This window comes from Cetorhinus maximus, chromosome 3, assembly GCF_964194155.1.
Source record: "Cetorhinus maximus chromosome 3, sCetMax3.hap1.1, whole genome shotgun sequence".
In the NCBI taxonomy this organism is placed as follows: Eukaryota; Metazoa; Chordata; class Chondrichthyes; order Lamniformes; family Cetorhinidae; genus Cetorhinus; species Cetorhinus maximus.
In genome coordinates, this window is record NC_135881.1 from 909,597 (window position 1) to 934,339 (window position 24,743).

Below are 24,743 nucleotides of genomic sequence, written 5' to 3' on the forward strand. Positions count from 1 at the left end.
TGACGTGAGCCTGGAATATGAATGACCGTACTATGCTAAATGTTTATGAGAATAACAGATGGGTGTGTGACAGAACAATTAGACTCTTTATAATAAAACTATAAAGAGAAGATAAGGAAAGGAAGACAAACAGGGTGGAGAGTTTCTGGAGAACAATATACAGCAACATGAGTGAGGCACCAAAGAAAGCAGAGAACGAATCTATCTGTCTGCCTATACACTAATGGTGTCAGCCACATATACTAACCACATTCTCACATTAGGCTCACACTCACTATATGTGATTAACCAGGTATATTGGAGATTTACCTCATGTTGTATCAGGGGTACTGCAAGTGAAATTGGTTCATCTCAGGAATTTTGCCTATAATAGGCTAAGTAACAGTAAGTGTGAGAGAAAGAGAGAGGGAGTGAGAGACAGAATGCGTGAGAGAGTGTGTGTGAGAGAGAGAAAGAGAGTGTGTGAGAGAAAGGGAGAGAGAGAGAATGTGAGTGAGAGAGAGAGAGGGAGTGAGAGACAGAATGCGTGAGAGAGTGTGTGTGAGAGAGAGAAAGAGAGTGTGTGAGAGAAAGGGAGAGAGAGAGAATGTGAGAGAGAGAGAGAGAGAGTGAGAGTGTGTGAGAGAGTCTGTGTGTGTGAGAGTGTGAGAGAGTGTGTGTGTGAGAGAGAGAGAGCGTGAGAGAGTGTGTGTGAGAGAGAGAAAGAGAGTGTGTGAGAGAAAAGGAGAGAGAGAGAATGTGAGAGAGAGAGAGAGTGAGAGTGTGTGAGAGAGTCTGTGTGTGTGAGAGTGTGAGAGAGTGTGTGTGTGAGAGAGAGAGTGTGAGAGAGTGTGTGTGAGAGAGAGACTGTGAGTGTGTGTGTGTGGGAGAGAGTGAGAGAGAGAGAGTATGTGTGTGTGTGAGAGAGTGTGTGTGTGAGAGAGAGAGAGTGAGCGTATTTGAGAGAGAAAGTGTGTGTGTGTGAGACAGAGAGAGAGAGCGTATTAGAGAGAGAGAGAGCGTGTGTGAGAGAGAGCATGTGTGAGAGAGAGAAAGACTATGTGAGAGAGAGAGTGTATGTGAGAGAGAGTGTGTGAGAGAGAGAGTGTGTGAGAGAGCGTGTGAGGGAGAGAGTGTGTGAGGGAGAGAGTGTGTGAGGGAGAGAGTGTGTGAGGGAGAGAGTGTGTGAGGGAGAGAGTGTGTGAGGGAGAGAGTGTGTGAGAGAAAAGAGTGTGTGTGAGCGAGAGAGAGAGTGTGTGTGAGAGAGAGTGGGCAAGAGACAGTGCGTCAAAGAGGGTGTGTGTGAGAGAGAGAGAGCAGGTGTGTGTGTGAGAGAGTGTGTGTTTGTGTGAGAGAGAGAGAGAGTGTGAGAGAGTGTATGTGAGTGAGAGAGAGTGTATGTGAGTGAGAGACAGAGTGTGTGAGGGAGAGTGTGTGCAAGAGAGAGTATGAAACAGAGAGAGTGTGTGAGAGTGTGTGAGAGAGCGAGTGTGTGAGAGCGAGTGTGTGTGTGAGAGAGCGTGTGTGAGAGAGAGAGCGGGTGTGTGTGAGAGAGAGTGTGTGTTTCTGTGAGAGAGAGTGTGTGAGAGAGAGTGTGTGAGAGAGTGTATGTGAGTGAGAGAGAGAGAGAGTGTATGTGAGTGAGAGACAGAGTGTGTGAGGGAGAGTGTGTGCAAGAGAGAGTATGAAACAGAGAGAGTGTGTGAGAGTGTGTGAGAGAGCGAGTGTGTGAGAGCGAGTGTGCGTGAAAGAGAGTGTGTGTGAGAGAGAGTATTGGAGTATTGTGTGCAGTGCTGGTCACCTAACTACAGGAAGGATATCAGTAAGATTGAGAGATTGCAGAGAAGATTTACTAGGATGTTGCCGGGTCTTAAGGAGTTGAGTTACAGGGAAAGATTAAACAGGTTAGGACTTTATTCCTTGGAACGTAGAAGAATGAGGGGAGATTTGATAGAAGTTTACAAAATTGTGAGGGGTATAGACAGAGTAGATGCGAGTAGGCTCTTTCCACTTAGATTCGGAGAGATAAACACGAGAGGACATGGCTTTAGGGTGAAAGGGGAAAGGTTTAGGGGGAACATTAGGGGGAACATTAGGGGGAACTCCTTCACTCAGAGAGTGGTGAGAGTGTGGAACGAGCTACCATCTGACGTGGTAAATGTGGGCTCACTCTTAAGTTTTAAGAATAAATTAGATAGATACATGGATGGGAGAGGTCTGGAGGGTTATGGACTGGGTGCAGGTCAATGGGACTAGCGGAATAATATTTCGGCACAGACTAGAAGGGCCGAATGGCCTGTTTTCTATGCTGTAGTGTTCTATGGTTCTATGGTTCTATGCATGTGAGAGAGTGTGTGAGAGAGAGGGTGTGTGTGGGAGCGTGTGAGAGAGAGAGTATGTGAGTGAGTGAGAGAGTGTGTGCAAGAGAGAGAGTGTGCAAGAGAGAGTATGAGACAGGGAGAGAGTGTGAGAGAGAGTGTGAGAGACAGAGTGTGTGAGAGTGTGTGTGTGTGAGAGAGTGTGTGAGAGAGAGAGCGTGCAAGAGAGAGTGTGCGAGAGAGAGAGAGTGTGCAAGAGAGAGTGTGTGAGAGAGAGAGAGTGTGCAAGAGAGAGTATGAGACAGAGAGAGTGTGTGAGTGTGTGAGAGAGCGAGTGTGTGAGAGCGAGTGTGTGGGAGCGAGTGTGTGTGAGAGAGAGAATGTGAGAGAGAGAGTGTGAGGGAGAGAGTGTGAGAGAGAGCGAGAGAAAGAGAGAGTGTGTGCGTGAGTGAGAGTATGTGTGTGTGAGAGAGAGATTGTGTGTGAGAGAGAGAGAGTCTGTGTATTTGAGAGAGAGAGTGTGTGTGTGTGACAGAGAGAGAGCGTATGAGAGAGAAAGAGAGCGTGTGTGACAGAGAGCATGTGAGAGAGAGAGTGTATATGAGAGAGAGAGTGTGTGAGAGAGAGTGAGTGAGAGATAGAGTGTGTGAGGGAGAGACAGTGTGTGAGAGAGAGTGTGTGTGAGAGAGAGGAGTGTGTCAGAGTGAGAGAGAGTGTGTGAGAGGGAGTGAGTGTGTGGGAGCGAGTGTGTGGGAGCGAGTGTGTGGGACTGAGTGTGTGGGAGTGAGTGTGTGTGAGAGAGAGAGTGTGTGAGAGAGAGAGAAGAGTGTTTCAGAGTGAGAGAGAGTGTGTGAGAGAGAGTGTGAGAGGGAGAGTGTGTGAGAGAGAGAGCGTGCAAGAGAGAGTGTGTGAGAGAGAGAGTGTGCAAGAGAGAGTATGAGACAGAGAGAGTGTGTGAGTGTGTGAGAGAGCGAGTGTGTGAGAGCGAGTGTGTGTGAAGAGAGAGTGTGTGTGAGAGAGAGTGTGTGTGAGAGAGAGTGTGTGTGAGAGAGAGAAGAGTGTGTCAGAGTGAGAGAGAGTGTGTGAGAGAGTGTGAGAGGGAGCGAGTGTGTGAGAGTGAGTGTGTGTGAAGAGAGAGTTTGTGTGAGAGAGTGTGTGTGAGAGAGAGAAGAGTGTGTCAGAGTGAGAGAGAGTGTGTGAGAGAGAGTGTGAGAGGGAGCGAGTGTGTGGGAACGAGTGTGTGGGAACGAGTGTGTGGGAACGAGTGTGTGGGAACGAGTGTGTGTGAGAGAGAGTGTGAGGGAGAGAGTGTGAGAGAGAGCGAGAGAGAGAGAGTGTGTGTGTGAGTGAGAGTATGTGTATTTGAGAGAGAGTGTGTGTGTGTGACAGAGAGAGAGAGCGTATGAGAGAGAAAGAGAGCATGTGTGAGAGAGAGCATGTGTGAGAGAGAGAGTGTATATGAGAGAGAGAGTGTGTGAGAGAAAGAGAGTGAGCGAGAGATAGAGTGTGTGAGGGAGAGAGAGTGAGTGAGGGATAGAGTGTGTGAGGAGAGAGAGTGTGTGAGGGAGAGTGTGTGAGAGAAAAGAGTGTGTGTGTGAGTGTGTGCGAGAGAGAGAGAGAGTGTGTGTGAGAGAGAGAGAGTGTGTGCGCAACAGTGTGTGTGTGTGAGAGTGGGCGAGAGAGAGTGTGTCAGAGAGAGAGGGTGTGTGTGTGAGAGAGAGTGTGTGTGTGAGAGAGAGGGTGTGTGTGAGAATGTGTGTGAGAGAGAGAGTGCGTGAGTGTGTGAGAAAGTGTGTGCAAGAGAGAGAGTATGCGAGGCAGAGTATGAGGGAGAGTGTGTGGGAGAGAGAGTGTGAGATAGTGTGTGTGTGAGAGTGTGCGAGAGAGAGAGTGTGTGTGAGAGAGGGAGTGTGTGAGAGAGAGAGTGGGTGTGAGTGAGAGAGTGGGCGTGTGTGAGGGAGAGTATGTGAGAGAGAGAGTGTGTGCGAGAGAGGTTGTGTTGAGAGTGAGTGTATGTGAGAGAGTGTGTGAGAGAGAGTGGGCGTGTGTGAGGGAGAGTGTGTGAGAGAGGGTGTATCTGAGAGAGAGTGTGTGTATGTGTGTGTGTGTGTGTGTGTGCAAGAGAGAGTGCGTGCGAGAGAGAGATTGTATTTGAGAGTGAGTGTATGTGAGAGAGTGTGTGAGAGAGAGTGTGAATATGTGTGTATGAGAGAGAGAGAGAGTGTGCGTGAGTGAGTCAGAGAGAGTGTGCAAGAGAGAGTGTGTGTGTGTTTGTGTGAGAGAGAGAGTAGGCGTGTGAGAGAGAGAGTGGGTGTGTGAGAGACAATGTGTATCTGAGAGAGAGTGTGTGCGTGTGTCTGTGCGAGAGAGAATGCTTGCGAGAGAGAGTGTATGCGAGAGACAGAGTGTGTTTGAGAGAGAGTGTGTATCTGAGAGAGAGAGAGTGTGCGTGTGTGTGCGCGATAGAGAGTGTTTGTGAGAGAGAGTGTGTGCGAGAGAGAGAGTGTGTTTGAGAGAGAGTGTGTGTGTGTGAGAGGGTGGGTGTGTGTGAGAGAGTGTGTGTGAGAGAGAGTATGTATCTGAGAGAGAGAGAGAGTGTGTGCGTGTGTGTGCGCGATAGAGTGTTTGTGAGAGAGAGTGTGTGCGAGAGAGAGAGTGTGTTTGAGAGAGAGTGTGTGTGTGTGAGAGGGTGGGTGTGTGTGAGAGAGTGTGTGTGAGAGAGTGTGTGTGAGAGAGTGTGTGTATCTGAGAGAGAGAGAGTGTGTGTGTGTCTGTGCGAGAGAGATTGCTTGCGAGAGAGAGTGTGTGCGAGAGAGAGAGTGTGTTTGAGAGAGAGTGGATGTGAGTGAGAGGGTGGGTGTGTGTGAGAGAGTGTATGTGTGAGAGAGAGAGTGTGTATCTGAGAGAGAGAGAGAGTGTGTGTGTGCGCGATAGAGTGTTTGCGAGAGAGAGTGTGTGCGAGAGAATGTGTGTGCGAGAGAGGGAGTGTGTTTGAGAGAGTGGGCCTGTGTGAGGGAGAGTGTGTGTGAGACAGAGTGTGTGTGAGAGAGTGTATATCTGAGAGAGAGAGAGAGTGTGTGTTTGAGAGAGTGTATGTGAGAGAGTGTGTGAGAGAGTATGTGTGTGTGAGAGAAAGAGTGTGTGTGAGTGTGAGAGAAAGAGTGTGTGTGTGTGAGAGAGTGTGTGTGAGAGAGAGTGTGTGAGAGAGAGTGTGTGTGAGTGTGTGAGAGGGTGTGTGTGAGAAAGAGTGTGTGTGTGAGAGAGTGTTTTTGAGAGAGAAAGTGTGTTTGAGACAGTGTATGTGAGAGAGTGTGTGCGAGAGAGAATGTTTGCGAGAGTGTGCAAGAGAGAGAGTGTTTGAGAGAGAGTGTATGAGAGACTGTGTGAGAGAGACTGAGTATGTGTGTGTGAGAGAGAGAGAGAGAGAGTGTGCGTGAGTGTCTGAGAGAGAGTGTGTGTGTGTGAGAGAGAGTGGGCGTATGTGAGAGTGGGCATGTGTGTGTGAGAGAGAGTGTGTGTGTGAGAGAGAGAGGGAGTGTGTGAGAGAGAGGGAGTGTGTGAGAGGGAAAGTGGGTGTGTGAGAGAGAGTGTGTGAGAGAGAGAGAGTGTACAAGGCAGAGAGAGAGTGTGCAAGAGAGAGAGTGTGTGTGTGTGAGAGAGGAAGAGTGTGTGTGTGTATCAGAGGGAGAAGACTGTGTGAGACAGAGAAGAGTGTGTGGAGAGAAGGAGTGTGTGAGAGAAGGAATGTGTGAGAGAAGGAGTGTGTGTGAGATGGAGAAGAGTATGTGGGACAGAGAAGAGTGTGTGAGAGAAGTGTGAATGTGAGAGAGAGTGTGTGTGAGAGAGAGTGTGCGAGAGAGAGTATGTGTGAGAGAGAGTTTGTGAGAAAGAGTTTGTGAGAGTGTGTGTGAGCGAGTGTGTGAGGGAGAGACTGTGTGTGAAGGAGAGAGTCTGAGAGAGAGTGTGTGAGAGAGACAGTGTATGTGAGAGAGAGTGTGTGAGCGAGAGTGTGAGACAGAGTGTGCGAGAGAGAGAATGGTGTGTGAGAGAGAATGTGTGTGTGTGTTGTATTTGTGTGAGGGAGAGAGAGTGTGGTGTGTGTGTGAGGGAGAGTGTGTGTGAGAGTGAGAGAGAGTGAGAGTGTGTGTGTGTGTGTATGTGTGTGTGTGTGCATGAGTGAGAGTGTGTGTGAGAGAGTATGTCTGTGTGCATGAGAGTGAGTTTGTGTGTGCGTGTGTGAGAGAGAGAGTATGCGTGAGTGAGTCAGAGAGAGTGTCTGTATGAGAAAGAGTGTGCAAGAGATTGTGTAAGAGGGAGAATGTATCTGTGTGTGAGAGAGATTGTGTGTGAGAAAGTGTGCGTGTGTGTGAGTATTTATGTGAGTGTGTGTGTGTGTTTATGAGAGAGTGTGTGTGTGCACAAGTGTGCTTGTGTGTGTGTTTGTGTGTGTGTGTGCGTGTGTTTGTGCGCATTTGAAAATAAGAGTGTTTCTGTCCATAGCATGCTGCGACAAGTGTTAACATTTCAGGTTGAGATGACCTTTGATCAGAAAACTGATTAACCCAGTTCTGATGAAAGGCCGATCCTAACCGGAAACATTACCGTTTGTGTGCGTATGTGTGTTTGTGTCCGTGTGTGTGTGTGTGTGTATGTGTGCGAGTGTGTGTGTGTGTATGTGTGCGAGTGTGTGTATGTGCACGAGTGAGTGTGTGTGCATGAGTGAGTGTGTGTGTTTGTGTGTGTGAATTTTCCTGGCGCAAAAGTAAAACAGGAAAGGTGGCCAAACCATGGCTTACAAGGGAAATTAGAGATAGTATTAGATCCAAGGAAGAGGCATACAAATTGGCCAGAAAAAAACAACAGACCTGAGGATTGGGAGCAGTTTAGAATTCAGCAAAGGAGGACCAAGGGATTGATTAAGAAGGGGAAAATAGAGTACGGGAGTAAGCTTGCAGGGAACATAAAAACTGACTGTAAAAGTTTCCATAGGTATGTGAAGAGAAAAAGATTGGTGAAGACAAATGTAGGTCCCTTACAGTCAGAAACTGGGGAATTTATAATGGGGAACAAAGAAATGACTGACCAACTAAATACATACTTTGGTTCTGTCTTCACAAAGGAGGACACTAATAACATACCAGAAATGTTGGGGAACACAGGGTGTAGTGAGAAGGAGGAACTGAAAGAAATCAGTATTAGTAGGGAAATGGTGTTGGGGAAATTGATGGGACTGAAGACCGATAAATCCCTGGGGCCTGATAATCTACATCCCAGAGTACTTAAGGAAGTGGCCCTAGAAATAGTGGATGCATTGGTGGTCATCTTCTGAGATTCTATAGACTCTAGAACAGTTCCTACAGATTGGAGGGTAGCTAATGTAACCCCCACTATTTAAAAATGGAGGACAAGAGAAAACAGGGAATTATAGACCAGTCAGCCTGACGTCAGTAGTGGGGAAAATTCCAGAGTCCATTATAAAAGATTTAATAGCTGAGCACTTGGAAAACAGTGGCAGAATCAGATAGAGTCAGCATGGATTTGCAAAAGGGAAATCATGCTTGACAAATCTACTGGAATTGTTCGAGGATGTAACTAGTAGAGTTGATGAGGGGGAGCCAGTGGATATGGTTTATTTGGACTTTCAGAAGGCTTTCGACAAAGTCCCACATAAGAGATTGGCACGTAAAATTAAAGCGCATGGGATTGGAGGTAGCGTGTTGAGATGGATAGAAAACTGGTTGGCAGACAGGAAACAAAGAGGAGGAATAAACGGGTCTTTTTCCAAATGGCAGGCAGTGACTAGTGGGGTACTGCAGGGATTGGTGCTGAGGGAGCTAAATATATCTCCAAATTTGCAGATGACACAAAGCTGGGTGGGAGGGTGAGCTGTGAGGAGGATGTAGAGATGCTTCAGTGTGATTTGGACAATCTGAGTGAGTGGGCAAATGCATGGCAGATGCAGTATAATGTGGATAAATGTAAGGTTATCCATTTTGGTAGCAAAAACACGAAGGCAGATTATTATCTGAATGGCTATAAATTGAGAGAGGGGAATGTGCAACGAGACCTGGGTGTCCTTGTACACCAGTCGCTGAAGGTAAGCATGCAGGTGCAGCAGGCGGTAAAGAAGGCAAATGATATGTTGGCCTTCATAGCCAGAGGATTCGAGTACAGGAGCAGGGATGTCTTGCTGCAATTATACAGGGCCTTGGTGAGACCACACCTGGAATATTGTGTGCAGTTTTGGTCTCCTTCTCTGAGGAAGGATGTACTTGCTACAGAGGGAGTGCAGCGAAGGTTTACCCGACTGATTCCTGGGATATTGGGACTGACATATGAGGAGAGATTGAGTCGATTAGGATTATATTCGCTGGAGTTCAGAAGAATGAGGGGGGATCTCATAGAAACCTATAAAATTCTAACAGGACTAGACAGGGTAGATGAAGGAAGGATGTTCCCGATGGTGAGGGAGTCCAGAACCAGGGGTCACAGTCTGAGGATACGGGGTAGACCATTTAGGACTGAGATGAGGAGAAATTTCTTCACCCAGAGAGTGGTGAGCCTGTGGAATTTGTTACCACAGAAAGTAGTTGAGGCCAAAACATTGTATGTTTTCAAGAAGGTGTTAGGTATAGCTCTTGGGGCGAAAGGGATCAAAGGGTATGGGGAGAAAGCAGGAGCAGGCTATTGAGTTGGATGATCAGCCATGATCATAATGAATGGCGGAGCAGGCTCGAAGGGCCGAATGGCCTATTCCTGCTCCTAGTTTCTGTGTTTCTGTGTATGTGTGCGTATGTGTGTGTGTATCTGTGTGTTTGTGTGTGTGTGCACGTGTGTGTGTATCTGTGTGTGCAAGTGTGAGTGTGATTGTGAGTGTGTGTGTGCGTTTGTTTGTGTGTGTCTGTGTGTGATTGTGAGTGTGTGTGTGTGTGTTTGTTTGTGTGTGTCTGTGTGTGATTGTGAGTGTGTGTGTGTTTGTTTGTGTGTGTCTGTGTGTGATTGTGAGTGTGTGTGCGTGTGTTTGTTTGTGTGTGTCTGTGTGTGATTGTGAGTGTGTGTGCGTGTGTTTGTGTGTGTCTGTGTGTGATTGTGTGTGTGTGTGTGTGTGTTTGTTTGTGTGTGTCTGTGTGTGATTGTGAGTGTGTGTGCGTGTGTTTGTGCGCATATGCAAACAATAGTGTTTCTGTCCATAGAATGCTGCGACAAGTGTTAACATTTCAGGTGAGATGACCTTTGATCAGAAAACTGATGAACCCAGTTCTGATGAAAGGCCCATCCTAACCTGAAACGTTAACGCTGTTTCTCTCCCTGTCACTGCCTGACCTACTGAATATTTCCAGCATTTTTTTATGGCAGATTTCTAGCATCCGCAGTATTTTGCTTTTCTAAGAGGGTGTGAGGGAAATGGGGCTCCACAGTGTCCAGGTGAAGACAGCCAGAAGTACTCGCCACTAAACTCATCAGGGACTGTTATCTAGAGGCAGTATAGGCACTGTGACATGATGGTTATGTTCATGGGCTGGTAAACCAAGACATGTGAATTCAAACCCCACACTATTAATTTAACAATGTGAATCTCCTTCACCGGGCTGCAATCCCTCTCATTGAACACTGTTTGTGTTGAATGTAATTCCTGGGATGTCCGTGAAAACAATCTGCAGAGCAGCATAAGGAAACGTTTATCTAACCCTGCATTGTAGGAGTGTCAAAGTGAACAACAGCTATTGGTCTGACCTTTACCCAGTTAGTATTGAAGTTATCTCAGCTCCATTTAATACAAGATATGGCATAAAACACTGGCATCGACTCCTTAAACTGAATGGCCTGTGGGGAAATCTGCAGCAGCTGTCCGATTGGCTGGAGCTGGAGGTGGGGTGTGTGTGGGTGAGGGAGAGGGTGGGGTGCTCGCTGCACCTGTCAGAGATGCTGTCCTCCAGGCCAGACTTGGCATCCAGTCTGCCCTCTCACACACCAAAAAAAGGTCATCTGTTCATTATCACATTAGTTTGTGGGATCTTGCTGTGTGCAAATTGGCGACCAGGTTTTCTTTAACAGAACAGTGCCTACACTTCAAATAGTATTCATTGGATGTGAAGCGCTTGGGCAGACAGAGGTGCTATAGAAATGAAAGTCTTTAGCACCCAAACAACCTGAACAGTGAGTTTTCTGCACAGGACAGTGACTGCGAATCCTTTGCCTCTGTTTGAAGCCTGAACAACACCAGCTGCTGGCTCAACAACAACAACTTTAACGGAAAGATCATCCCCCAAGGCTCTTTACAGAGGGCATTGTAACACATCAGACAACTCCAACCCACCGTCAAAATCCTGGAACTCCCTCCCTAACAGCACCGTGGGTGTACCTACACCACATGGACTGCAGCAGTTCAAGAAGGCAGCTCACCACCACCTTCTCAAGGGCAACTAGGGATGGGCAATAAATGCTGGCCCAGCCAGCAGCGCCCACATCTTGTGAATGAATAAAACAATTAGGTCAGATGACCAAAACCTGGTCAAAGAGGTCGCTTTTAAACAGTGTTTTGAAGGATGGAAGTGAGGTGGAGGGGCAGAGAGGTTTAGGGATGGAATTCCAGAGCTTAGGGCCCAGGCAGCTGAAGGCACAGCCGCCAATGCTGGAGTGATTATAACTGGGAATGCAGAATTAGAGGAGCTCAGAGATCTCAGAGAGTTGTGGGGGTTAGAGAGAAGGTCGAAGCTATGGATGGAGTTGAAAACAAGGGTCAGAATTTTAAAGTAAAGACTCCACTCAAAAACCTACCAGAAGAGAGCAATGCAATGTAAACTGGTTGAGTCCTCAAATCTCCAGCCTGGATATAAATCAGGGACACGTTGGTCATTATAAGCCAGGTCCTACTGCTCCAAGAGCTCCTGTCTGTACCTGTACCTCAGCCTGCCTTTGTACCCCTAGATTTCTACATTTTTTACCTGCAGGAATATAGGAATATGGGGAGGCCATTCAGCCCCAAAGTCCGTTCCACCATTCAATGAGATCATGGTGAGGCCACAGCTGGAGTACTGTGTGCAGTTCTGGTCGCCACATTATAGGAAGGATGTGATTGCACTGGGGGGGGTGCAGAGGAGATTCACCAGGATGTTGCCTGGGATGAAACATTTAAGTTATGAAGAGAGGTTGGATAGACTTGGGTTGTTTTCGGTGGAGCAGAGAAGACTGAGGGGCGACCTGATGGAGGTGTACAAGATTATGAGGGGCATGGACAGTGTGGATAGGGAGCAGCTGTTCCCCTTAGTTGAAGGGTCAGTCACGAGGGGTCACAAGTTCAAGATGAGGGGCAGGAGGTTTAGGGGGGATGTGAGGAAAAACTTTTTTACCCAGAGGGTGGTGACAGTCTGGAATGCACTGCCTGGGAGGGTGGTAGAGGCGGGTTAGCCTCACATCCTTTAAAAAGTACCTGGATAAGCACTTGGCACATCATAACATTCAAGGCTATGGGCCAAGTGCTGGTAAATGGGATTAGGTAGGTAGGTCAGGTGTTTCTCACGTGTCGGTGCAGACTCGATGGGCCGAAGGGCCTCTTCTGCACTGTGATTCTGTGATTCTGTGATGGCTGATATATATAGTAACTCTAGATACCCAACCTGGCTCCACATCCCTTAATACCCCTTGTCCAGCAAATGTCTCTCAATCTAAGAGTTAACATTATTAACTAAGCAAGTATTGTTTTTTGAGGGAGTGATTTCCACTTTTCAAGAGTCAAGTGTTTGACTTGACAAACACTTTTTCATGATCAAGTGTTTCCTCGCCTCTCCCCGAATGGTCTGGCTCTGAGTTTAAGGTTAGACCCGCCTGTCCTAGACCCACCTGTCAGCAGGAAACGTTTCTATTTACCCAAAAATTCCTTTCACAAATTCTAAAAGCTTCAATCAAACCATCCCTAAATCTTCCATACTGCATGGATATGCCTTCTTGGTGTCAGTCCTCCTCTCAATCTAGCCCATGGAGCCTTGGCAACATTGTGGTGAATCTTTGCTTCCTTCCTTCAATATGTCCCTTCTAAGGTTATGGCCCTGAGCTGCATGCAGTGCTCCAGATATAAGCAGGGCTTTGTACAGCTTTCAGCAAACCTCCCTTTTCTAGTTCTCTATTTATAAAGGCTAACAATCCCTTGGGTCTCTTTGTTTTTTTTTGTACCTGCCCCACTAGGTGATCTCTGTGAGCCCAAAATCTCTGGACCTCCATTGTTCCCAGCTTTACAACATTTAAGTACAGTCTGTCCTTTCCTGGTCCAAAATAAATGACTCAGTGCCACAGTTTTGCTCACTCATTTAATCTATTAATGTCTCATAGTAATTTTAAGCTGCTATCTACATTGCTTACTATACCACCAATTTTTGTATAATTGATAATTGTGCCTGTATAGCTCCCGATTGTGTTATCTAAGTTATCAATAAATATAGTAAAATATAGTTGAGGCCCCAGCACAGATCCTTGTGAATCACCACTAGCCTTTCTTTGCAATTTGAGTATATACCCATATTATTCCCCCCTCTCCACCTCTGAATTAACCTGCAATTTCATCAGCTTTAATTGAAGCAAATTGTCTCAGTTTCCATCCCTGGTCACCCTGCAGCCATGTCTCCATAATCCCGACTATATCATACCTGTTTACATCTATTTGCGTGGTTATTTCATCCACTTGACTGCGAATGCTTCTCGCGTTAAGGCACAAAGCCATAAGGCTTGTTTTTTTAACATTACTTGTCCCGTTCCTACTATTTTTCACTGAGGCCCTGTTTGATTCTTGCCCTTGATTTCTCTGCCTATCACTTTTCTTATTCCGCTTTCTGTCTTTTGTTCTTGTCTTTGATTCCCCCTCCTCTGACTCATTGCACAGGTTCCCATCCCCCTGCCATTTTAGTTTAAACCCTCCACAACCACTCTTGCAAATGTTCCCCCCAGGACATCAGTCCCGGTCCTGCCCAGGTGTAACCCGTCGAGTTTAATATCCCACCCAGTCTAATCCCACTCTCCCCCTCACTCCCCGCACCCTTTAATATGCCACCCGGTCTAATCCCACTCTCCCCCTCACTCCCCACACCCTTTAATATCCCACTCAGTCTAATCCCACTCACCCTCACTCCCTGCACCCTTTAATATCCCACCCAGTCTAATCCCACTCTGCCCCTCACTCCCCGCACCCTTTAATATCCCACCCAGTCTAATCCCGCTCTCCCCCTCACTCCTCACACCCTTTAATATCCCACCCAGTCTAATCCCACTCTCCCCCTCACTCCCCGCACCCTTTAATATGCCACCCGGTCTAATCCCACTCTCATCCTCACTCCCCGCACCCTTTAATATCCCACCCAGTCTAATCCCACTCTCCCCCTCACTCCCCGCACCCTTTAATATCCCACCCAGTCTAATCCCACTCTCCCCCTCACTCCCCACACCCTTTAATATCCCACCCAGTCTAATCCCACTCTCCCCCTCACTCCCCGCACCCTTTAATATCCCACCCAGTCTAATCCCACTCTCCCCCTCACTCCCCGCACCCTTTAATATCCCACCCAGTCTAATCCCACTCTCCCCCTCAGTCCCCGCACTCTTTAATATCCCACCCGGTCTAATCCCACTCTCCCCCTCACTCCCCGCACCCTTTAATATCCCACCCAGTCTAATCCCACTCTCCCCCTCACTCCCCACACCCTTTAATATCCCACCCAGTCTAATCCCACTCTCCCCCTCACTCCCCGCACCCTTTAATATCCCACCCAGTCTAATCCCACTCTCCCCCTCACCCTTTAATATCCCACCCAGTCTAATCCCACTCTCCCCCTCACTCCCCGCACCCTTTAATATCCCACCCAGTCTAATCCCACTCTCATCCTCACTCCCCGCACCCTTTAATATCCCACCCAGTCTAATCCCACTCTCATCCTCACTCCCCACACCCTTTAACATCCCACCCAGTCTAATCCCACTCTCCCCCTCACTCCCCGCACCCTTTAATATCCCACCCAGTCTAATCCCACTCTCCCCCTCACTCCCCGCACCCTTTAATATCCCACCCAGTCTAATCCCACTCTCATCCTCACTCCCCACACCCTTTAACATCCCACCCAGTCTAATCCCACTCTCATCCTCACTCCCCACATCCTTTAATATCCCAACCAGTCTAATCCCACTCTCATCCTCACTCCCCACACCCTTTAACATCCCACCCAGTCTAATCCCACTCTCATCCTCACTCCCCACACCCTTTAATATCCCACCCAGTCTAATCCCACTCTCATCCTCACTCCCCGCACCCTTTAATATCCCACCCAGTCTAATCCCACTCTCATCCTCACTCCCCACACCCTTTAACATCCCACCCAGTCTAATCCCACTCTCATCCTCACTCCCCGCACCCTTTAATATCCCACCCAGTCTAATCCCACTCTCATCCTCACTCCCCACACCCTTTAATATCCCACCCAGTCTAATCCCACTCTCATCCTCACTCCCCGCACCCTTTAATATCCCACCCAGTCTAATCCCACTCTCATCCTCACTCCCCACACCCTTTAACATCCCAACCCTGACCCAATCCCACCCTTTTTTTGTTTAAACCCTGACCCAGCCCCCAGAAAGGACCTGCTCTGTTGGACACTGTCCAGTTGCACCCAGTTTCTGCCCAGTTCCCCTCTCCCTGATTCCGGAGAGATTTGGGGATTTTAGCTGAGCCGGATTGAGACTGTGAACCTGTCACTGACCGAACAGCCCAAGGGGCAGAGGCGACCGAGTTAGACTGTCTGTACCTGTCTGCTGCTCCGACCTGGGACACCTCACAGAGTTAAAACTGTTGTTCTGATCAAACAGTTCTGTTGGAGGGCCGTGAGGACTCGAAACGTTAGCTGTGTTCCTCTCCGCCGATGCTGCCAGACCTGCTGAGTTTTTGCAGGTATTTCTGTTTCTGTCTGGGACACCTCACTCTGGCTCTTTCTCAGCTCGCCCTAGTTACATGTAGAGAGAGTTTGAGAGGTCCGGCTCTCTCACTCCTGCTCGGGCTCCGGTTGTCCCTGTCTGAACCTTGTCTCTGTAGCAGGGAGTCCCCACCCTGATGTTTGTACTGTCAGGTCAGCAGCTTTGAGCTCCAGCTTTTTTTTGTTGTGAAGGCGGAGCAGTATCAGATAAGACCGAATCTGCAGGACGGAATGTGGAGAATGGGATCAGATCACAGCAAATTTCAAATAAAATCAGGAGATGCTGCAAAAGCCGAGCAGCTCTGTCAGCGGGGAACAGAGTTAACCTTTCCAGCCCAACGTGACTCTCCTTTGGAGCAAACATCACTCACACCGATCCCTCCTCCACTCATCACCCTAACCCTAACCCTAACCGATCCCTCCTCCACTCATCACCCTAACCCTAACACAAACCCCAAACACTAACCCTAACCCCAAACACTAACCCTAACCCCAATACAAACCCCAAACACTAACCCTAACCCTAACCGATCCCTCCTCCACTCATCACCCTAACCCTAACACAAACCCCAAACACTAACCCTAACCCCAAACACTAACCCTAACCCCAATACAAACCCCAAACACTAACCCTAACCCCAAACACTAATACTAACCCCAACACAAACCCCAAACACTAACCCTAACCCCAAACACTAACCCTAACCCCAATACAAACCCCAAACGCTAACCCTAACCCCAACCCTAACCGATCCCTCCTCCACTCATCACCCTAACCCTAACACAAACCCCAAACACTAACCCTAACACCAAACACTAACCCTAACCCCAATACAAACCCCAAACACTAACCCTAACCCCAAACACTAACCCTAACCCCAATACAAACCCCAAACACTAACCCTAACCCCAAACACTAACCCTAACCCCAATACAAACCCCAAACACTAACCCTAACCCCAACCCTAACCAATCCCTCCTCCACTCATCACCCTAACCCTAACACAAACCCCAAACACTAACCCTAACCCCAAACACTAACCATAACCCCAATACAAACCCCAAACACTAACCCTAACCCCAACCCTAACCGATCCCTCCTCCACTCATCACCCTAACCCTAACCCCTAACCCTAACCCCAATACAAACCCCAAACACTAACCCTAATCCCAACCCTAACCGATCTGTCCTCCACTCATCACCCTAACCCTAACCCCTAACCCTAACCCCAATACAAACCCCAAACACAAACCCTAACCCCAAACACTAACCCTAACCCCAATACAAACCCCAAACACTAACCCTAACCCCAAACACTAACCCTAACCCAAATACAAACCCCAAACACTAACCCTAACCCTAACCGATACCTCCTCCACTCATCACCCTAACCCTAACCCTAACCGATCCCTCCTCCACTCATCACCGTAACCCTAACACAAACCCCAAACACTAACCCTAACCCCAAACACTAACCCTAACCCCAATACAAACCCCAAACACTAACCCTAACCCCAAACACTAACCCTAACCCCAACACAAACCCCAAACACTAACCCTAACCCCAATCACTAACCCTAACCCCAAACACTAACCCTAACCCAAATACAAACCGCAAACACTAACCCTAACCCTAACCGATCCCTCCTCCACTCATCACCCTAACCCTAACCCTAACCGATCCCTCCTCCACTCATCACCCTAAACCTAACACAAACCCCAAACACTAACCCTAACCCCAAACACTAACCCTAACCCCAATACAAACCCCAAACACTAACCCTAACCCCAACCCTAACCGATCCCTCCTCCACTCATCACCCTAACCCTAACCCCTAACCCTAACCCCAATACAAACCCCAAACACTAACCCTAACCCAAATACAAACCCCAAACACTAACCCTAACCCTAACCGATACCTCCTCCACTCATCACCCTAACCCTAACCCTAACCGATCCCTCCTCCACTCATCACCCTAACCCTAACACAAACCCCAAACACTAACCCTAACCCCAAACACTAACCCTAACCCCAATACAAACGCCAAACACTAACCCTAATCCCAACCCAAACCGATCCCTCCTCCACTCATCACCCTAACCCTAACCCTTAACCCTAACCCCAATACAAACCCCAAACACTAACCCTAACCCCAATACAAACCCCAAACACTAACCCTAACCCCAAACACTAACCCTAACCCAAATACAAACCCCAAACACTAACCCTAACCCCAATACAAACCCCAAACACTAACCCTAACCCAAATACAAACCCCAAACACTAACCCTAACCCTAACCGATACCTCCTCCACTCATCACCCTAACCCTAACCCTAACCGATCCCTCCTCCACTCATCACCGTAACCCTAACACAAACCCCAAACACTAACCCTAACCCCAAACACTAACCCTAACCCCAATACAAACCCCAAACACTAACCCTAACCCCAAACACTAACCCTAACCCCAACACAAACCCCAAACACTAACCCTAACCCCAATCACTAACCCTAACCCCAAACACTAACCCTAACCCAAATACAAACCGCAAACACTAACCCTAACCCTAACCGATCCCTCCTCCACTCATCACCCTAACCCTAACCCTAACCGATCCCTCCTCCACTCATCACCCTAAACCTAACACAAACCCCAAACACTAACCCTAACCCCAAACACTAACCCTAACCCCAATACAAACCCCAAACACTAACCCTAACCCCAACCCTAACCGATCCCTCCTCCACTCATCACCCTAACCCTAACCCCTAACCCTAACCCCAATACAAACCCCAAACACTAACCCTAACCCAAATACAAACCCCAAACACTAACCCTAACCCTAACCGATACCTCCTCCACTCATCACCCTAACCCTAACCCTAACCGATCCCTCCTCCACTCATCACCCTAACCCTAACACAAACCCCAAACACTAACCCTAACCCCAAACACTAACCCTAACCCCAATACAAACCCCAAACACTAACCCTAATCCCAACCCAAACCGATCCCTCCTCCACTCATCACCCTAACCCTAACCCCTAACCCTAACCCCAATACAAACCCCACACACTAATCCTAACCCCAATACAAACCCCAAACACTAACCCTAACCCCAAACACTAACCCTAACCCAAATACAAACCCCAAACACTAACCCTAACCCCAATACAAACCCCAAACACTAACCCTAACCCCAAACACTAACCCTAACCCAAATACAAACCCCAAACACTAACTCTAACCCCAATACAAACCCCAAACACTAACCCTAACCCTAACCGATCCCTCCTCCACTCATCACCCTAACCCCAACACAAACTCCAAACACTAACCCTAACCCCAAACACTAACCCTAACCCCAACACAAACCCCAAACACAAACCCTAACCCCAAACACTAACCCTAACCCCAACACAAACCCCAAACACTAACCCTAACCCCAAACACTAACCCTAACCCCAATACAAACCCCAAACACTAACCCTAACCCCAAACACTAACCCTAACCCCAAACACTAACCCAAACCCCAAACACTAACCCTAACCCCAAACACTAACCCTAACCCCAAACACTAACCCTAACCCTAACCGATCCCTCCTCCACTCATCACCCTAACCCTAACCCTAACCCTAACCGATCCCTCCTCCACTCATCACCTTAACCCTAACACAAACCCGAAACACTAACCCTAACCCCAAACACTAACCCTAACCCCAACACAAACCCCAAACACTAACCCTAACCCCAAACACTAACCCTAACCCCAACACAAACCCCAAACACTAACCCTAACCGCAAACACTAACCCTAACCCCAATACAAACCCCAAACACTAACCCTAACCCCAAACACTAACCCTAACCCCAATACAAAGCCCAAACACTAACCCTAACCCTAACACAAACCCCAAACACTAACCCTAACCCCAAACACTAACCCTAACCCCAACGCAAACCCCAAACACTAACCCCAAACACTAACCCTAACCCCAAACACTAACCCTAACCCCAATTCAAACCCCAAACACTAACCCTAACCCCAAACACTAACCCTAACCCCAACACAAACCCCAAACACTAACCCTAACCCTAACCGATCCCTCCTCCACTCATCACCCTAACCCTAATCCTCCACTCATCACCCTAACCCTAACCCCAACACAAACTCCAAACACTAACCCTAACCCTAACACAAACTCCAAACACTAACCCTAACCCCAACACAAACTCCAAACACTAACCCTAACCCCAACGCAAACCCCAAACACTAACCCTAACCCCAACACAAACCCCAAACACTAACCCTAACCCCAATGCAAACCCCAAACACTAACCCTAACCCCAACGCAAACCCCAAACACTAACCCTAACCCTAATGCAAACCCCTAACCCAAACCCTAACACAAACACCAAATCCCAACGCAACATCCAAGCCCTAACCCTAACTCAAACCCCAAACACTGACCCTAGCCCTAACGCAAACCCTGCATCCTAACCCTAATGCAAATCCTAACCCTAACGCAAACACTGCACCCAAAAGCTTAACGCAATCCCTAACCTAAACGCAAACACTGCATCCTAACCCTAACCCTAACACAAACCCTAACCCTAGCACAAACCCCGCTCCCTAACACTAATGCAAACCCTAACCCTAATGCAAACCCTAACCCTAAACCTAACGCAAACCCCAAACCCTAACGCAAACCCTGCACCCTAACCCTAACACAAATCCTAACCCTAACACAAACCCTGCAACCTAACCCTAGTACAAACCCTAACCCTAATGCAAACCCTAACCGTAACGCAAACCCTGCATCCTAACCCTAACGCAAACCTTAACCCTAACACAAACCCTAGCCCAAATGCAAACCCTAACCCTAACGCAAAACTCAAACCCTAGCCCTAACCCAACTCACAACATGAACCCTAACCCGAACCCTAACGCAAACCCCAAACCTTAACCCGAACCCTAATGCAAACCCTGCATCCTAACATAACACAAACCCTAACCCTAACCCTAACTCACAACATTAACCCTAACCCGAACTCTAATGCAAACCCCGAACCTTAACCCGAACACAAACCCTAACCCTAACGCAAACCCTGCATCCTAACCCTAACGTAAACCCTAACCCTAACCCTAACTCACAACATGAACCCTAACCCTAACGAAAACCCCGAACCCTAACCCTAACCCTAACACAAACTCCAAACCGACTCAATCTCTCCTCATATGTCAGTCCCGCCATCCCGGGAATCAGTCGGGTAAACCTTCGCTGCACTCCCTCTGTACCAAGAGCACCCTTCCTCAGGTAAGGAGACCAAAACTGCACACAGCATTCCAGGTGTGGTCTCACCAAGGCCCTGTACAATTGCAGCAAGACATTCCTGTTCCTGTACTCGAATCCTCTCACTATGAAGGCCAACATACCATTTGCCTTCTTTACCTCCTGCTGCACCTGCATGCTTACCTTCAGTGACTGGTGTTCAAGGACACCCAGGTCTCGTTGCAAATTCCCCTCTCTCAATTTATAGACATTCAGATAATAATCTGCCTTCCTGTTTTTGCTACCAAAGTGATAACCTCACATTTATCCACATTATACTGCATCTGCCATGCATTTGTCCACTCACTCAGCTTGTCCAAATCACACTGAAGCATCTCTGCATCCTCCTCACAGCTCGCCCTCCCACCCAGCTTTGTGTCATCTGCAAATTTGGAGATATTACATTTAATTCCCTCATCTAAATCCCTCATCTAAATCATTAATATATATTGTGAATAACTGGGGTCCCAGCACCAATCCCTGCGGTACCCCACTAGTCACTGCCTGCCATTTGGAAAAAGACCCGTTTATTCCTAAACAAAAATAGAAACAGAATTACCTGGAAAAACTCAGCAGGTCTGGCAGCATCGGCGGAGAAGAGCAAAGTTGACATTTCGAGTCCTCATGACCCTTCAACAGAACTGAGTAAAAATAGGAAAGGGGTGAAATATAAGCTGGTTTAGGGGGTGGGGGGGGGCTAGTGGGGGGGGGTTGTTGGGACAAGCAGCCAGTGATAGGTGGAGATAACCAAAAGTTGTCACAGACAAAAGAACAAAGAGGTGTTGAAGGTGGTGATATTATCTGAGGAATATGCTAATTAAGAGTAGAAAGCAGGACGAGCAAGGTACAGATAGCCCTAGTGGGGGTGGGGTGAAGGAATACTAAAAGGGCTAAATGGTAGAGATAAACCATGGGTGGAAATACATTTAAAAATAATGGAAATAGGTGGGAAAAGAAAAATCTATATAAATTATTGGAAAAAACAAAAAGGAGGGGGAAGAAATGGAAAGGGGGTGGGGATGGAGGAGATAGTTCAAGATCTAAAATTGTTGAACTCAATATTCAGTCCGGAAGGCTGTAAAGTGCTTAGTCGGAAGATGAGGTGCTGTTCCTCCAGTTTGCGTTGAGCTTCACTGGAACAATGCAGCAGGCCAAGGACAGACATGTGGGCAAGAGAGCAGGGTGGGGTGTTAAAATGGCAAGCGACAGGGAGGTCTGGGTCATGCTTGCGGACAGAGCGAAGGTGTTCTGCAAAGCGGTCACCCAGTCTGCGTTTGGTAAAATTTATTCCTACTCTTTGTTTCCTGTCTGCCAACCAGTTTTCTATCCATCTCAATACATTACCCCCAATCCCATGCGCTTTAATTTTACACGCTAATCTCTTATGTGGGACTTTGTCGAAAGCCTTCTGAAAGTCCAAATAAACCATATCCACTGGCTCCCCCTCATCAACTCTACTTGTTACATCCTCAAAAAATTCCAGTAGATTTGTCAAGCATGATTTCCCTTTTGCAAATCCATGCTGACTCTATCCGATTCTGCCACTGTTTTCCAAGTGCTCAGCTATTAAATCTTTTATAATGGACTCCGGAATTTTCCCCACTTCTGACGTCAGGCTGACTGGTCTATAATTCCCTGTTTTCTCTTGTCCTCCATTTTTAAATAGTGGGGTTACATTAGCTACCCTCCAATCTGTAGGAACTGTTCTAGAGTCTATAGAATCTCAGAAGATGACCACCAATGCATCCACTATTTATAGGGCCACTTCCTTAAGTACTCTGGGATGTAGATTATCAGGCCCTGGAGATTTATCGGTCTTCAATCCCATCAATTTCCCCAACACCATTTCCCTACTTATACTGATTTCTTTCAGTTCCTCCTTCTCACTAAACCCTGTGTTCCCCAACATTTCTGGTATATTATTAGTGTCCTCCTTTGTGAAGACAGAACCAAAGTATGTATTTAGTTGGTCAGTCATTTCTTTGTTCCCCATTATAAATTCCCCTGTTTCTGACTGTAAGGGACCTACATTTGTATTCACCAATCTTTTTCTCTTCACATACCAATAGAAACTTTTACAGTCAGTTTTTATGTTCCCTGCAAGCTTACACTCATACTCTATTTTCCCCTTCTTAATCAATCCCTTGGTCCTCCTTTGCTGAATTCTAAACTGCTCCCAATGCTCAGGTCTGTTGTTTTTTCTGGTCAATTTGTATGCCTCTTCCTTGGATCTAATACTTTCTTTAATTTCCCTTGTAAGCCATGGTTTGGCCATCTTTCCTGCTTTACTTTTGTGCCAGACAGGAATAAACGATTGTTGCAGTTCACCCATGCGCTCTTTGAATGTTTGCCATTGCCTATCCACCATCATCCCTTTAAGTAACGTTTCCCAATCCATCATAGCCAACTCGTGCCTCATACCATCGTAGTTTCCTTTATTAAGATTCAGGACCCAAGTCTCAGAATCAACTACGTCACTCACCATCTTGATGAAGAATTCTATCATATTATGGTTGCTCATCCCCAAGGGGCCTCGCACAACTAGATTGCCAATTATTCCTTACTCATTACACAATAACCAGTCTAGGATGGCCTGTTCTCAAGTTGGTTCCTTAATGTATTGGTCCAGAAAACCATCCCGTACACACTCCAGGAATTCCTCCTCTACGGTATTGTTACTAATTTGATTTGCCCAATCTATATGCAGATTAAAGTCACCCATAATTACAGATGTCCCTTCATTACATGCGTCTCTAATTTCCTGTTTAATGCCATTCCCAACATCACCACTACAGTTTGGGGGTCTATATACAACCCCCACTAACGTTTTCTGCCCCTCAGTGTTTCTCAGCTCTACCCATACAGTTTCCACATCGTCGGAGCTAATATCTTTCCTCGCTATTACTTTAATTTCCTCTTTCACCAGCAATGCAACTCCACCACTTTTTCCTTTTTGTCTGTCCTTCCTAAATACTGAATACCCCTGGATATTCAGTTCCCATCCCTGGTCACCCTGCAGCCATGTCTCCGTAATCCCGACTATATCATACCTGTTTACATCTATTTGCGCGGTTAATTCATCCACTTTATTGTGAATGCTCCTCATGTTAAGGCACAAAGCCTTAAGGTCTGTCTTTTTAACATTATTTGTCCCGTTCCCACTATTTTTCACTGAGGCCCTGTTTGATTCTTGCCCTTGATTTCTCTGCCTATCACTTTTCTTATTCCCCTTTCTATCTTTTGTTCTTGTCCTTAATTCCCCCTCCCCTGACTCCTTGCATAGGTTCCCATCCCCCTGCCATTTTAGTTTAAACCCACTCCCCAAACCTGTAATGTAACATGTCTCCAAAGCCCTCAATAACCCCCTCCCCATTCCCCTCAGTAACCCCCTCCCCATTCCCCTCAGTAACCCCCTCCCCAAGCCTGTCACAGATTTAATAACTTTCCATTTGGATAATTACTTGGAAATGAAGTCGAGTGCCACTCGTTCCATTGCTCTTTCACGGAGTCAGCACCGGAATGCTAACCAAATAGACTTCCTCTGTTTTGCATGATTCTGTGATTTGCGATTTTAGCGGTTGACATCCTGAAGGGATTAGGTTCAGTGGGTGCTGAACAGTGCCACATTAAAGAGTTGATGTGAGAGAGGATAATGAACATGACAGAATCTTTCATTCTCAGATGTCAGCATTGTTTCCAGGGCAGCAACTATTACCCCTCCCGAGTGGCCTGAGGGCAGACGGAATTCCCAGTGTAGCACGGGACTGACATCATTTGCACCCCTGACAGGTTCCTTTCCCTGAGCCATTTGGGTTTTTGCAAGGTGGCAGTTTTCATTAACTATTTATTAAATCTGAGATCAACCACAAATAATCAGTTTTGCTGAATTCATTTCCCAGCTTGGTCTGCCGGGATTTCAACTCAGTGTATTAGTCAGGGACCGGAGATTGCTGACCTATCAGAGTGAATGATGCTGAGGTTGTAAGTGGTGACTTGGTTGTAAAACGGGCTGTGTGTGTTTAAACCCCACTCGACTTCAGCTCAATATTTCAGCTGACAGTTCAGTGCAGTGCCCATTAAGTGTAGCAATGTCATATGGTCAATGCCTGGCTGAGGGTGCACTACACTGTCAGAATGGCAGTACTGAGGCAGGGCTGGAT

General features: G+C 47.3%; 1 protein-coding gene across 1 annotated transcript in view; it reads right to left on the reverse strand.

Annotated features, from left to right (window-relative positions):
* The window catches only part of LOC144674570 (epiplakin-like), an 88,487-nt gene extending 73,229 nt beyond the window's left edge, over nucleotides 1-15,258 (reverse strand). Inside the window, exon 1 of the mRNA XM_078535863.1 lies at nucleotides 15,080-15,258. The gene's annotated coding sequence lies outside the window, so the exon portion shown is untranslated. The remainder of the gene's footprint in view (nucleotides 1-15,079) is intronic.
* Between the last annotated feature and the right edge of the window lie 9,485 nt (nucleotides 15,259-24,743).